The following is a 15,391-nucleotide window of genomic DNA, read 5'->3' on the forward strand; positions in this document are numbered from 1 at the left end:
CTGTCGAAGATCGGCCGGTCGGTGTGAGCTACGAAATAAGGAAATTCGAGTTCAAAATCAAATCGTTTGATTTTTGCAGCAGACGTTCGACGCGCGTCTTTCATGCATCTCGCGAGATCTCGCAATTGTACGGAAAATCACCTATTGGGCATGTTTGTTAGCCCTTGATTTGTTTTGGCAATGTAATGTGATTGACATCAACATCAAGTCACAGATGATCTTTGTTATGGTAGATTCCGTACACGGTATAGTACTGGTGAATTCAGCTGATACATAATTTTAACCCATAGCTCTAATGTGCAAAGAAGGTGAGGAGTACAACGTGACAGTTTCTGCTTGTTTGAAGACATGTCAAAACACTTATCCTTACCACTCTTGCCAAGAACCCAGACTTGTGGATGGATGCACCTGTCCCTATGGTGAAGTATTCAACTACAAGGGGGAATGTGTGACTGGTGAATACTGTGGGTGTTTAGTGGAAAGCCGTTACCTACCGGTAAGACATTATTCATAACTGATATAGTTCAAGCTTCTCACATCATAAAACCTTCCTATTTCATAACTTTATTATTTCTTCCTTCAGTACATGGAATCATTCGTCCGAGAACAGTGCGATGAAGAGTGCACATGTGTTCATACAGATCGCTTAGACTGTGTGGCTGTACGGTGTCATCATCAAGCATACTGCGGTGAAAAAGATGGGCGACACGGATGCCATTGTCATGATGGTCTTGGTGGAAATGGTTACTCATGCTATGGTAGCGTCCTAATTTAAAATTGCTTAATCCTCCTATCATTAGTCATTCTAATTTAAGTTGGAGAGAATCAAAGTGAAGTCATACCCTGTAAACCAATATTAATAAAAAATTATATTTCCCTGATTAGGAATGTCTTGTACAAGTGACCCTTGTCAAAATGGAGGAACATGTCAAGACCACGGGTTTCACTACGAGTGTCATTGTATGCCTAACTACGATGGACTTAACTGTGAAAGAGGTCAGTTGCTACAGTTGTTAACAAAACATGCTTTCATTACATTAGATATGCATATATGCATCTATGTATGAAGCCATATTTTACATATCTCTATTCAACAGAACGTGGTGCATGTGAAAGCAATCCGTGTCTGAATGGCGGAACCTGTCTGACAAGCACAGACAACGTATATAGATGTGAATGTGTAGAAGGATATGAAGGGATGCAATGTGAAATAGGTAAATCATGCATTCAACATTGAAATATAATCTGACTATAGAATATCGTGGGAACTTAGTCTTAATGAGCTCTGCTTTAAATGTGTTACAGATATAGACGAATGTGAAAGTTCTCCTTGTCACAATGAAGGTGTTTGTGTTGATGGAACCAATGGCTACACATGTGAATGTGAACATGGCTGGGAAGGTGAAAATTGTGATTTAGGTAAGGCTGAATATGTAAAATATTTTACGAACTGATACTTGCTAGTGCTAGTGATGACACATAGTGCATTTTGCCACAGAAGTCATATTCATGTTTGGGACTACATGACAGGGCTGTGTGGTCATCTCTCTGTCAAATGGCAATTTGTAATGCGCTATCCTGGTGTCAACCAGGCCCGGTCGAACACAAGCACCTGCGAACCTCAACCAAGGTTCCCCCAAAGTCGCATTCGTTAGTGAATGAATTTCGGCCAGTGGAATTGGCCTTCCCATTGAATCTGTGGCACACTCACCCAGGGTAGGGGTCGACCCTTTGATGTTCAGCCTAATGTAGGATGCAACAACCACTATGCTACCAGTGACGGAACTGATACGTAACTCTCTCTAAATATATACATATATATGTTTGTCTCCAGGGTTCTATTGTAGAGGAGATCCATGTCATAATGGCGCAACTTGTGAGCAAAAAGAGTGGGGGTATGAGTGTGTGTGCCAGTCCGGATATGAAGGTCAACACTGTGACATAGGTACGTTTTATAACTCAAGATACATGTATCAATTCTGTTTACTTATTGTTAATTGTTTTATAGTTAAGTTATTACATTGTATTACAGATATTGATGAGTGTGCCAGTAATCCCTGTCACAATGGCGGAACATGTATAGATCAAATAGATAGATACATATGTCAGTGTGAAAGCGAATGGGAAGGTGACAATTGCGACTCAGGTGAGGATTTATAAATACAGGAAAAAATCAATAGCTATCTAGAGAAATGAAGTGTAATTACTGTGTAGGATATAAAGGCCAAGAATGTGAGAATGACTCACAGAAAAACTCAAATAGAACAATACAATATGAGACCTAACCAAATGTTTGTAGTGGTTAAACTAATCTTTGGTGATTTTTTTTATACAGACAAATATTTCTGCCACAGTAATCCTTGCCATAATGGCGGCACATGTATAGAGGAAGACGGAGGATACCGATGTGAATGCGAAATAGGTTGGGGAGGAGAAGTGTGTCAGCAAGGTGAGTAGAAAGTAAAATCCACCATGTTCTATGTGTTGTGTTTTATTTAACAACGACGTGCTAGGAAGCTCAGTAAAGTTTTTCAAGATCTTCTTGTTGTGGGTTGTAGATGAACAGTTTCAGTAGGCAACCTGTTCAAGTTTCTCAATTGAAAAACAAATAAACACATGTTATATGGCGAATTTTAATTAATAATGTGAATCTTTCAGCACCTCATTGTGCAACTGATCCATGCCAAAATGGTGCAACCTGTTTAGATAACGACACGGGATATCGATGCCACTGCAAACCTGGTTATGAAGGAACAAACTGCCAAATAGGTATGAACAAATACGTATATAGGATACAAAGTAAACATTAATATAAAATCTTAAATTATGTAAGACAAACAACTTGTCCTTCACAGACATTGACGAGTGTCAAAGCTCTCCTTGCTTGAATGGAGGTACGTGCATTGATGGTGTTGATGGATACCAATGTGAGTGTGCAGATGACTGGGAAGGAGACTACTGCCAAGCTGGTGAGTTATGTGCATTGTTTTGAACATTGTATTACTTTGATTGGGCCATGTTACTGTGAGCTGTAACTCCTAAGCTGGCAAAGCTCCATTATTAAGTTCACAATCAAATTGGCCACCATTATAATGTATATGTGTATTGTGGCAGGTTACTACTGCTCTAATGATCCTTGTCGAAATGGTGGAAGTTGCGTAGATGTGGATTTGGGGTATGAATGCCATTGTATACCAGGATATACAGGGATTCACTGTGAAACAGGTGAGCTTGTTGTAGCCTATAAACAGTAATTATTATTCATTTGATCGTCAAAAAAGCATTGTTATATAGATATATATTCTCACTTTTGTGTTCACTTATTTAAACAGAAATAGATGAATGTCTCAGTGACCCTTGCCATAACGGAGGGACATGTGTTGATGATATCAATGGATACACTTGTCAATGTCAGAGTGGTTGGGAAGGTGACCAATGCGATTCAGGTGAGGCAATGCAAGAGACCTGTAGTATTTAGTAAAACTTTGCAGAAAATATAACAAATTATTGCATCTGCTGAACAAATTATAATGCTGGTATTAACTGTTGGTATCTTGGTATTGTCAGGATTTTATTGCAGAAGCGATCCTTGTCAGAATGGGGCTACCTGCGCTGACACTCAGTCAGGTTATCAGTGCTACTGTCTCACAGGGTATGAAGGGATACATTGTCAAATAGGTATGTAGTTTTAATTCTCAAATCCGCTTTCGGGGGAAAGTTAAGTAGATCATCTATTTACTGCTTTTAAATTGTTTAATCTCAGATACAGATGAATGTCAGAGTGACCCATGTCAAAATGGAGGAACCTGCTTTGATGAAGTGAACGGATATCAGTGTGAATGTGCAGATGGGTATGAAGGAGACAATTGTGATTCTGGTGAGCTGGAAATGTTATCGTCAATTGTTTAAATTAACAAAGTTTTGTCAGGTGGGAATATTATTAATTCAATACTGAATTATATTCACAGATACAGATGAATGTCACAGTAACCCATGTCACAATGGAGGAACCTGTATTGATGAAGTAGATGGATATCGGTGTGAATGCTCAGATGGATGGGAAGGAGACAATTGTGATTCTGGTGAGCTGGAAATATTATCGTCAATTGTTTAAATTAACAAAGTTTTGTCAGGTGAGAATATTATTGATTCAATACTGAATTATATTCACAGATACAAATGAATGTCACAGTGACCCATGTCACAATGGAGGAAACTGTATTGATGAAGTAGATGGATATCGGTGTGAATGTTCAGATGGATGGGAAGGAGAAAATTGTGATTCAGGTGAGATAGAATTATTATTTTTGTTGTTCTGTATCTGTTTGTTACAGAAAAATCTTCTTTTCATGACATTATACGACATTTACTTTTTATATTTGATGGAAATATTCATGATTGTGCAAATAATTCCTTGATAACTCCATATTTAGAAATATTCGCACAACTATTTGAACCTAACTTTCAATATGTCTTAGTATGGAATGTATTTGTGCAATGAGAGTATTATCATTACAGGGTACTACTGCTCTAGTGGCCCATGTCAAAATGGTGCAAGTTGCAGGGACGTGTCACCGGGTTATGAATGTAACTGCTTACCTGGATATTCGGGAATAAATTGTGAAACAGGTGAGATGTTCAAAAACATATTACTCTTTGTAAATTTATAATAAATGTGTGGCTTGCATTATTTTTGTATGTTTTATTTTGAACAGAAATAGATGAATGTCTCAGTGACCCTTGCCATAATAGTGGGACATGTGTTGACGACATAAATGGATACACTTGTCAATGTCAGAGTGGTTGGGAAGGTGACCAATGTGATTCAGGTGAGGCAATGCAAGAGACATGTAGTATTAAGTAAAACTTCGCATAAATATAACAAAATATTGCATCTGCTGAACAAATTATAATGCTGGTATTAACTGTCGGTATTTTGGCATTGTCAGGGTTTTATTGCAGAAGCGATCCTTGTCAGAATGGGGCTACCTGTGCTGACACTCAGTCAGGTTATCAATGCTACTGTCTTACAGGGTATGAAGGGATACATTGTCAAATAGGTATGTAGCTTTAATTCTCAAATCTGTTTTCGGGGGAAAGTTAAGTAGATCATCTATTTACTGCTTTCAATTTTTTTAATCTCAGATACAGATGAATGTCAGAGTGACCCATGTCAAAATGGAGGAACCTGCTTTGATGAAGTGAACGGATATCAGTGTGAATGTGCAGATGGATATGAAGGAGACAATTGTGATTCTGGTGAGCTGGAAATGTTATCTTCAATTGTTCAAATTAACAAAATTTTGTCAGGTGAGAATATTATTAATTCAATACTGAATTATATTCTCAGATATAGATGAATGTCACAGTGACCCATGTCACAATGGAGGAACCTGCTTTGATGAAGTGAACGGGTATCAGTGTGAATGTGCAGATGGATGGGAAGGAGACAATTGTGATTCAGGTGAGATAAAATTATTATTTTTGTTGTTCTGTATGTGTTTGTTAGGGAAAATCTTCTTTTCATGACATTATACGACATTTACTTTTTATATTTGATGGAAATATTCATGATTGTGCAAATAATTCCTTGATAACTCCATATTTATAAATATTCGCATAACTATCTGAACCTAACTTTCAATATGTCTTAGTATGGAATGTATTTGTGCAATGAGAGTATTATCATTACAGGGTACTACTGCTCTAGTGGCCCATGTCAAAATGGTGCAAGTTGCAGGGACGTGTCATTGGGTTATGAATGTAACTGCTTACCTGGATATTTGGGAACAAATTGTGAAACAGGTGAGATGTTCAAAAACATATTACTCTTTGTAAATGTATAATGAATCTGTGGCTTGCATTATTTTTATATGTTTTGTTATATTCTTTTGAACAGAAATAGATGAATGTCTCAGTGACCCTTGTCGTAACGGAGGGACATGTGTTGACGACATAAATGGATACACTTGTCAATGTCAGAGTGGTTGGGAAGGTGACCAATGTGATTCAGGTGAGGCAATGCAAGAGACCTGTAGTATTAAGTAAAACTTTGCATAAATATAACAAATTATTGCATCTGCTGAACAAATTATAATGCTGGTATTAACTGTCGGTATTTTGGCATTGTCAGGGTTTTATTGCAGAAGCGATCCTTGTCAGAATGGGGCTACCTGCGCTGACACTCAGTCAGGTTATCAATGCTACTGTCTTACAGGGTATGAAGGGATACATTGTCAAATAGGTATGTAGTTTTAATTCTCAAATCTGTTTTCGGGGGAAAGTTAAGTAGATCATCTATTTACTGCTTTCAATTTTTTTAATCTCAGATACAGATGAATGTCAGAGTGACCCATGTCAAAATGGAGGAACCTGCTTTGATGAAGTGAACGGATATCAGTGTGAATGTGCAGATGGATATGAAGGAGACAATTGTGATTCTGGTGAGCTGGAAATGTTATCTTCAATTGTTCAAATTAACAAAATTTTGTCAGGTGAGAATATTATTAATTCAATACTGAATTATATTCTCAGATATAGATGAATGTCACAGTGACCCATGTCACAATGGAGGAACCTGCTTTGATGAAGTGAACGGGTATCAGTGTGAATGTGCAGATGGATGGGAAGGAGACAATTGTGATTCAGGTGAGATAAAATTATTATTTTTGTTGTTCTGTATGTGTTTGTTAGGGAAAATCTTCTTTTCATGACATTATACGACATTTACTTTTTATATTTGATGGAAATATTCATGATTGTGCAAATAATTCCTTGATAACTCCATATTTATAAATATTCGCATAACTATCTGAACCTAACTTTCAATATGTCTTAGTATGGAATGTATTTGTGCAATGAGAGTATTATCATTACAGGGTACTACTGCTCTAGTGGCCCATGTCAAAATGGTGCAAGTTGCAGGGACGTGTCATTGGGTTATGAATGTAACTGCTTACCTGGATATTTGGGAACAAATTGTGAAACAGGTGAGATGTTCAAAAACATATTACTCTTTGTAAATGTATAATGAATCTGTGGCTTGCATTATTTTTATATGTTTTGTTATATTCTTTTGAACAGAAATAGATGAATGTCTCAGTGACCCTTGTCGTAACGGAGGGACATGTGTTGACGACATAAATGGATACACTTGTCAATGTCAGAGTGGTTGGGAAGGTGACCAATGTGATTCAGGTGAGGCAATGCAAGAGACCTGTAGTATTAAGTAAAACTTTGCATAAATATAACAAATTATTGCATCTGCTGAACAAATTATAATGCTGGTATTAACTGTCGGTATTTTGGCATTGTCAGGGTTTTATTGCAGAAGCGATCCTTGTCAGAATGGGGCTACCTGCGCTGACACTCAGTCAGGTTATCAATGCTACTGTCTTACAGGGTATGAAGGGATACATTGTCAAATAGGTATGTAGTTTTAATTCTCAAATCTGTTTTCGGGGGAAAGTTAAGTAGATCATCTATTTACTGCTTTCAATTTTTTTAATCTCAGATACAGATGAATGTCAGAGTGACCCATGTCAAAATGGAGGAACCTGCTTTGATGAAGTGAACGGATATCAGTGTGAATGTGCAGATGCATATGAAGGAGACAATTGTGATTCTGGTGAGCTGGAAATGTTATCTTCAATTGTTCAAATTAACAAAATTTTGTCAGGTGAGAATATTATTAATTCAATACTGAATTATATTCTCAGATATAGATGAATGTCACAGTGACCCATGTCACAATGGAGGAACCTGCTTTGATGAAGTGAACGGGTATCAGTGTGAATGTGCAGATGGATGGGAAGGAGACAATTGTGATTCAGGTGAGATAAAATTATTATTTTTGTTGTTCTGTATGTGTTTGTTAGAGAAAATCTTCTTTTCATGACATTATACGACATTTACTTTTTATATTTGATGGAAATATTCATGATTGTGCAAATAATTCCTTGATAACTCCATATTTATAAATATTCGCATAACTATCTGAACCTAACTTTCAATATGTCTTAGTATGGAATGTATTTGTGCAATGAGAGTATTATCATTACAGGGTACTACTGCTCTAGTGGCCCATGTCAAAATGGTGCAAGTTGCAGGGACGTGTCATTGGGTTATGAATGTAACTGCTTAACTGGATATTCGGGAACAAATTGTGAAACAGGTGAGATGTTCAAAAACATATTACTCTTTGTAAATGTATAATGAATCTGTGGCTTGCATTATTTTTATATGTTTTGTTATATTCTTTTGAACAGAAATAGATGAATGTCTCAGTGACCCTTGTCGTAACGGAGGGACATGTGTTGACGACATAAATGGATACACTTGTCAATGTCAGAGTGGTTGGGAAGGTGACCAATGTGATTCAGGTGAGGCAATGCAAGAGACCTGTAGTATTAAGTAAAACTTTGCATAAATATAACAAATTATTGCATCTGCTGAACAAATTATAATGCTGGTATTAACTGTCGGTATTTTGGCATTGTCAGGGTTTTATTGCAGAAGCGATCCTTGTCAGAATGGGGCTACCTGCGCTGACACTCAGTCAGGTTATCAATGCTACTGTCTTACAGGGTATGAAGGGATACATTGTCAAATAGGTATGTAGTTTTAATTCTCAAATCTGTTTTCGGGGGAAAGTTAAGTAGATCATCTATTTACTGCTTTCAATTTTTTAATCTCAGATACAGATGAATGTCAGAGTGACCCATGTCAAAATGAAGGAACCTGCTTTGATGAAGTGAACGGATATCAGTGTGAATGTGCAGATGGATATGAAGGAGACAATTGTGATTCTGGTGAGCTGGAAATGTTATCTTCAATTGTTCAAATTAACAAAATTTTGTCAGGTGAGAATATTATTAATTCAATACTGAATTATATTCTCAGATATAGATGAATGTCACAGTGACCCATGTCACAATGGAGGAACCTGCTTTGATGAAGTGAACGGGTATCAGTGTGAATGTGCAGATGGATGGGAAGGAGACAATTGTGATTCAGGTGAGATAAAATTATTATTTTTGTTGTTCTGTATGTGTTTTTTTGTTACAGAAAATCTTCTTTTCATGACATTATACGACATTTACTTTTTATATTTGATGGAAATATTCATGATCGTGAAAATAATTCCTTGATAACTCCATATTTAGAAATATTCGCACAACCATCTCAACCTAACTTTCAATATGTCTTAGTATGGAATGTATTTGTGAGAGAGTATTATCATTACAGGGTACTACTGCTCTAGTGGTCCATGTCAAAATGGTGCAAGTTGCAGGGACGTGTCACCGGGTTATGAATGTAACTGCTTACCTGGCTATACGGGAATAAATTGTGAAACAGGTGAGATGTTCTAAAACATTGCTATTTGTATATTTATAATAAGTTTGTGGTTTGCTTTACTTTTAAAATTGCTGTTACAGATATGGATGAATGTCTCAGTGACCCCTGTCACAACGGAGGAACATGTGTTGATGACGTGAACGGATATCATTGTGAATGTGCAGATGGTTGGCAAGGTGACCTCTGTGATTCAGGTGAGACAGCTCAAAAGAAGTAAACCGTTTGAACCTTAGTAAAGAATATAAGTACAACTCCTGGTCAAAGATCAATAACTGTGTGTTTATATTTTTAGGATTCTATTGCAGAAGTGACCCTTGTCAGAATGGGGCTATCTGTGAAGACACTCAATCAGGTTATCAGTGCTACTGTCAACCAGGGTATGAAGGGCAACACTGTCAAACAGGTATGTAGTGTTAATGTATGGGTTATAGTTTTCAAGTCAAAATACAAGACTTGACTACGTAAACAGAGAATGAAATTTTAACCTTTGATACATATGAAGGTGTGTTGATGAAGTGGGTGGTTATCATTGTCAATGTATAGACCGCTGGAAAGGTGTTAGTTGCGAGGCTGAGTATGTTTACATGAAACTAATACAGTGGGCATCTCTTGTAATTATTAATATATTAGCATTACTGTAAATCCCATAAAGAAAAGTTTTTCTTAGGTATGTACAGCTGCTCACAAAAAAAGATAATTGATTTGATGAATATTGACTCCACAGATACCGATGAATGCTCGAGTAATCAATGTGAACATGGAGGTACCTGTGTTGATGAAGTGAACGGATATCATTGTGAATGCTTGGAAGGATGGGAAGGTGACTACTGTGAATCAGGTAAGTACAGAATCCAGTTCAACAACAAAATTGAAGCGTGTCCCGCACTTTGACTTTGAATTTAGAAGTGCATCATATTGTAAGCAATAATAATGTGTTATCGAATATTTGCCTTCAGACACTGACGAATGTGAAAAGTAATTCGTGCCATAACGGGGTTACTTGTCATGATGAATTGAGTGGTTATAGATGTGAATGTGAAGACGGTTGGGAAGGGTTACGCTGTGAATCTGATGAGTAAAGCTACTTTAACACCATACTTCCAGTTAGGATTATTTGTAACATGAGAAATACAATATATTGTATGTAATATTAATGTTTTGCCACTTTATACTCAACAGACACTGACGAATGCCAGAGTAATCCGTGCCATAATGGAGGTACTTGTCTTGATGAGTTGAACGGGTTCTTATGTGAATGCGCAGATGGGTGGGAAGGAGATTATTGTCAGGCAGGTAAGATGACCATGAGTGATGAGTGAATTGAATGTAAATGGCCAGCTGATTATAGTTAGATCATGATGCTTTTCTCGCAGTGTTCCTTCTATGTTGAGTTGGCAAGGTAATTGTTGCTGTTAGTGGACTCATTAGATGCTTTGATTAAGAATGATGTTATGTTTACTTCACTTGTGAACAAAAAACAACTGGTCGACCTAATTATCGTGTCTATTTGTAGGAATACATTGTTCAAGTGATCCGTGTCGAAATGGAGGCAGTTGTGCAGATGTGTTGTCAGGGTATGAATGTCATTGCTTGCCGGAATATACAGGAGTTCATTGCGAAACAGGTAATAGTCATTGTGATTATCAGTCGTCGGTATTGCAGTGGATATGTAGTTATAATTGGTAAACGTTGCATTCGTTCAATGCTGGGTTTTCTTTTCATATTCAGCAATGCCCTGTGAAGTGGATGGTACTATATATCCCAACGGCACTGTTCTACAGTATAACGAGAATTCGTGTGATGACTGTATTTGTCTTTATGGGAAAGTTGAATGTACATACGTGAGTATCCAAATAATAGGTTCGGTTACATTAATATACTGTATAGCCACGTTTGTGTTCGTTTGCCGCATTCACGATGTCTTCCCGTGTTAATTCCACATATACGCGAACGCTGTTAACTTCACTTATACTGTACTTGTTTTCAGTACTGGGACGAGCCCACCAACTGCGCTAAAGACAGCGACTGCCGAGCGGATATGACGTGTCAAGCCCTGGAATCGGAATGTCTTCAGGACACCATGTGTGATGATGTACTTATCTGCAAAGGTGAAGGGGCCGCTCAACAGAGCGTTGAAGATAGTGCTCCATGCGCTGGACATTATACTGGTACTATATCAGAGTGTGGTGTTATGAATATACAATACGATCTCTCTGGGATTCAAGAGGTGTGTATTACGCTTGTTTATTATTAGCTCAATTGACACAAAGCACAATATTATCAGCACCGTTTGTTGTATTAACTGATATTATTGTACTTTTTTTCTTTAAGTCGGCTACCATCGCTGCACTGTGTGTTGACCTACTGACATACCTCAAGCAAAGTATAGCTGACATTCCAGAATGCGTTTCCATGAAGTGCCATGACTATGAAGGTGCTGTGGAAAGCAAACGTAGAAAACGTTCCGATACATTAGATACAAACACACAATTGGTAAGCTTATTCTGAGTTTGAAAGAAAGCAACACAATTAGAATGCCAGCACTCAATAAGCAAATTTACACAACATCCGAATCCTCAAGCAAATGTACAATACAATGAGTTTTAACTACTAGGGGATTGAATAATTCAAATATATGAAATACATATCTTCGTTGGGAAATGAATCAACCAACAACAGTTTATGTTCGCATACATTATTGACTGCTATAGTTGTTTAGCAATTAATCGCCGATATACTAACTTAGTGTACAGAATGCAATGACGATGCAGAAAGGGTGAACATTCGCTATATGCTCAAATGTAACGATCAGCTGATCAGGCTGGAGAGATATGAATGACATTCTCGAGGTGTGGGAAGTTTAAAATGTCGAAATTAAACAATTTCATGCTTACATTAACTTCTGTCTCTTTATTGTCAAATTTAAGGAAATTAAAATGGAGGGTGATGTCGATGCAACCATGGCAACACTCGCGCTAATGAATAAAGTTGAGGAAGCGTTGCGAATAGGTATAGCAGAACATACTCTACCTGGGGATCTGTCAGCGATGGAAGATGTCGTAGTTATCGTGGACGGTGGTTGGAGCGATCCAATTGAACTGTCAAATTGCACACGTCCTTGCGGAGGAGGAAATCATTTGATGGAGAGAAGTTGTACGCAGCCCCCTCCAGCAAATGGTGGCGCTGGCTGCGAAGGGGATGCGCTGTTCCTGGCATCCTGCAATGAACACGAATGCCCAGGTAAAATCATCACAAATAGTAGATGATATACACCACGCATAATTACATATCGTATTATGAAAGTAACATGGTCCATTATCCATGTTTCGATTGCTATGACTGAACATTCTGTTTTTGTTACATTGCAGAATTTGCATCAAAGTCTCCAGTCAATGGTAAGTGACGTGTTTATATAGTTACCATGGAAACAGACGATATAGATAAGATACAGATGAGCACTTTGTCGTAAATATAGTGATGACATCATTTAGCCCTATTGCACGCATGTCGTAAAAATTGCTTCCTACAAAACGATCACTAACATTGTTTACATATGAGACAAAATAGCAAATAGATAGCCAACTATTAATAGTGAATTTTGTGCTGCAATTGTGATTATGATTGTTTATTTGTTTCCTTAGATGAAAATGATGTACTCTGGGTCATACCAGTTGTTGTGGCCACTTTATTAGCAGTAATTCTGGTGTTGGTAATTCTAGTATTTTTGGTCAGAAGACGCAAGAGTGATAAGATGCCAGCTGATGAAAGAAACAATGACGACACAGCATCGGTGTTCGGTGCAGAAAACTACCTGTTTCCTGCCAGCACATGGCTAGGTCGTGAACATCGGCGTGAGAGTAACATTTACGCGGAGACGATGGGAGTAGCTGAAGCTCGACGAAAAGTCCAAGTGTCGGACAACTCACTGCACAGCGATGACGATGAAGGAATATTTCATCGATCTTCGTCCGGCTCGCTCCAGCTGACGGGCCCACTTGATGCATTGCCGTACGATCTTCAACATCCGATCACCGACCAAAATACGACCCGCGGATCGTTTTCACGATCGGTAACAATGCCCGACAATGTGTACACGGAATTCCCTGGTCGTCAAGGTGAACTCGATGGCGGTGGCATTTCTGGCACGGACACTCTTAATTCACGCATCTCACGTATATGGACACCGACAGCAGAGGAGAATATCTATAGCGATTCCCCTGTATTGAAGTTTTCACCAAGCTCCGATGAAGAAGAAGAATGATACTGCGATATTTGCTGTGGAATATTTTCTTTTCGTTGAATGATTATAATTATAGTATAATAACTGTTATTAAGAATACGTACTACTTTATCACTTTCCGCAGATAACACCACCAAAACTTGAAAAGTAGAGACAACAAAATTGAAGTTTTTTTTTAAAATCAAATAATGAATGGCATCATTTTAAATGTATAGATTTAATTACACCGGTATTTGCAATGGAAATAGAAATGTTTGTTAAGTTATCAGTTCACCATTACAAAAGCAGTTGGGTTTCGCTCAAAATCCACTCACAAATTTGAGGCTTAGTTGTTTTTTGTATTATCTTAAATAAAACTGTTATACAGTTTTGTTAAATACAATCGTATCATTACTTTCAAAATATACTCGGGTTACATTCGTACCTGTGTGACCCCGCACCTTGATACAGATTTCACTAAGGGGCATGAATTATCACACCATTCTTATATGTTGAGTATGCCATATAGATTTATGTCTATATTTACGTGTTTCTATGAAATAGATCAGTATAACTAGTAAGACGTTATCCTTTATGTAAGTTACTGTAAATGCTTTAATTATTCACTGGGTTTTAATTTCACTATTTTTACTGATAAGTAAAATCCACTAAATTAAATCTACATGAACATGTAAAATAACAATAAAACTCATTGTTTCCTTGACAACATTGTGAAATTAAAGTACAGTGAATATGCTCAAAACATAAAAATTGTGAAATTAAATGTCAGTGAAAATAAATGGTTTTACAGTATCCCCTCTTTCCCAAGTTGTACTTATGCGCTACGATCTCTTTTGTTTATATAGATTATCTGGTGTTGTGAAACAAGTTAAACAGGTTTAAAGTTTCAAATAAATTTATCGTGTGAATATATGACCGACCATGATTAAACGAAATAATGTGTGTTTTTAGCCTGATTTATAATTAGTGGATCTTTTGTTGAGATTTGTGTAAAGGTGTAATTTGAAAATATGAGTTTCTTAGAAAATTGGATTATGGTAATTATTATGCGGGTGCTACAACACAACCGGTTAAAACAACGGTTGAAAGCATTCAGAAAACTGTTACTGTACTTTGGGCTAACCGCCGAGACTCTCCTGAACAGTGTAACAAGATCACCCCTACATGTACAACATGTATACATTTGGTTGCTCATGATTGCCTCAAAGTTGAGTTTATGCTGTTTTCTCGAACGGCTCGCACAAAGCCTGTAGAAAAAAAAAATTCGCTATACCAAATTCCAAATGTAAGTGTATTGTTGATAGTAATAGTTAGATGAGTTTGCATTTTGAAAAGATGTTAGCACTAAATATAAAAATATTTGATATATATTTTAAATAACACATATTTTTTTCAACGGAAGCTTAGGATATAAGAAACAAATGAATTTTAAAAAAACGCGGAATAGCATCAATTTTGGTGTAAAATGTCGCCTGTGGCAGAGTCTAGTTGTGGCTCTCTGTGGCTCCCTAGGTCAAGAAAAGAGTGGTGCACATAGAATGTTCTCTGACGTAGGTCAGCACTCGATAATCCCACGAATCGTAAGCTGGCCAGAACTTGCTTTCCGCGCATAAGTAGTGTGTAAAGTCCGAGTATGAGGTGCTTTATATGACTTTAAATCTGTCAACCATAATTATTTATGTACTTTCTACATTTTAGTAGTTTTATACTTTCAAAAACAGTAAGCGACTTATGTCAACATTCCTACCTAAATTACGTTCTGTCGAAAAGTTATTATGCCTGTGATTTTATTAC

At 37.2% G+C, this 15,391-nt stretch overlaps 2 long non-coding RNA genes across 2 annotated transcripts; both read left to right on the forward strand.

Moving 5' to 3' along the window:
• Positions 1-1,343: 1,343 nt before the first annotated feature.
• Positions 1,344-1,887, forward strand: LOC102806454 (uncharacterized). Its single transcript, XR_014930360.1, has 2 exons — positions 1,344-1,419; positions 1,835-1,887. It is a non-coding gene; the product is annotated as an uncharacterized LOC102806454 (long non-coding RNA).
• A 4,671-nt stretch (positions 1,888-6,558) lies between these two features.
• Positions 6,559-7,181, forward strand: LOC100377772 (uncharacterized). Its single transcript, XR_014930357.1, has 3 exons — positions 6,559-6,648; positions 6,879-6,989; positions 7,084-7,181. It is a non-coding gene; the product is annotated as an uncharacterized LOC100377772 (long non-coding RNA).
• The last annotated feature ends 8,210 nt before the right edge of the window (positions 7,182-15,391 follow it).

The sequence above is a fragment of the Saccoglossus kowalevskii genome, chromosome 9 (genome assembly GCF_978046115.1).
Source record: "Saccoglossus kowalevskii chromosome 9, keSacKowa6.1, whole genome shotgun sequence".
Classification (NCBI taxonomy): domain Eukaryota; kingdom Metazoa; phylum Hemichordata; class Enteropneusta; family Harrimaniidae; genus Saccoglossus; species Saccoglossus kowalevskii.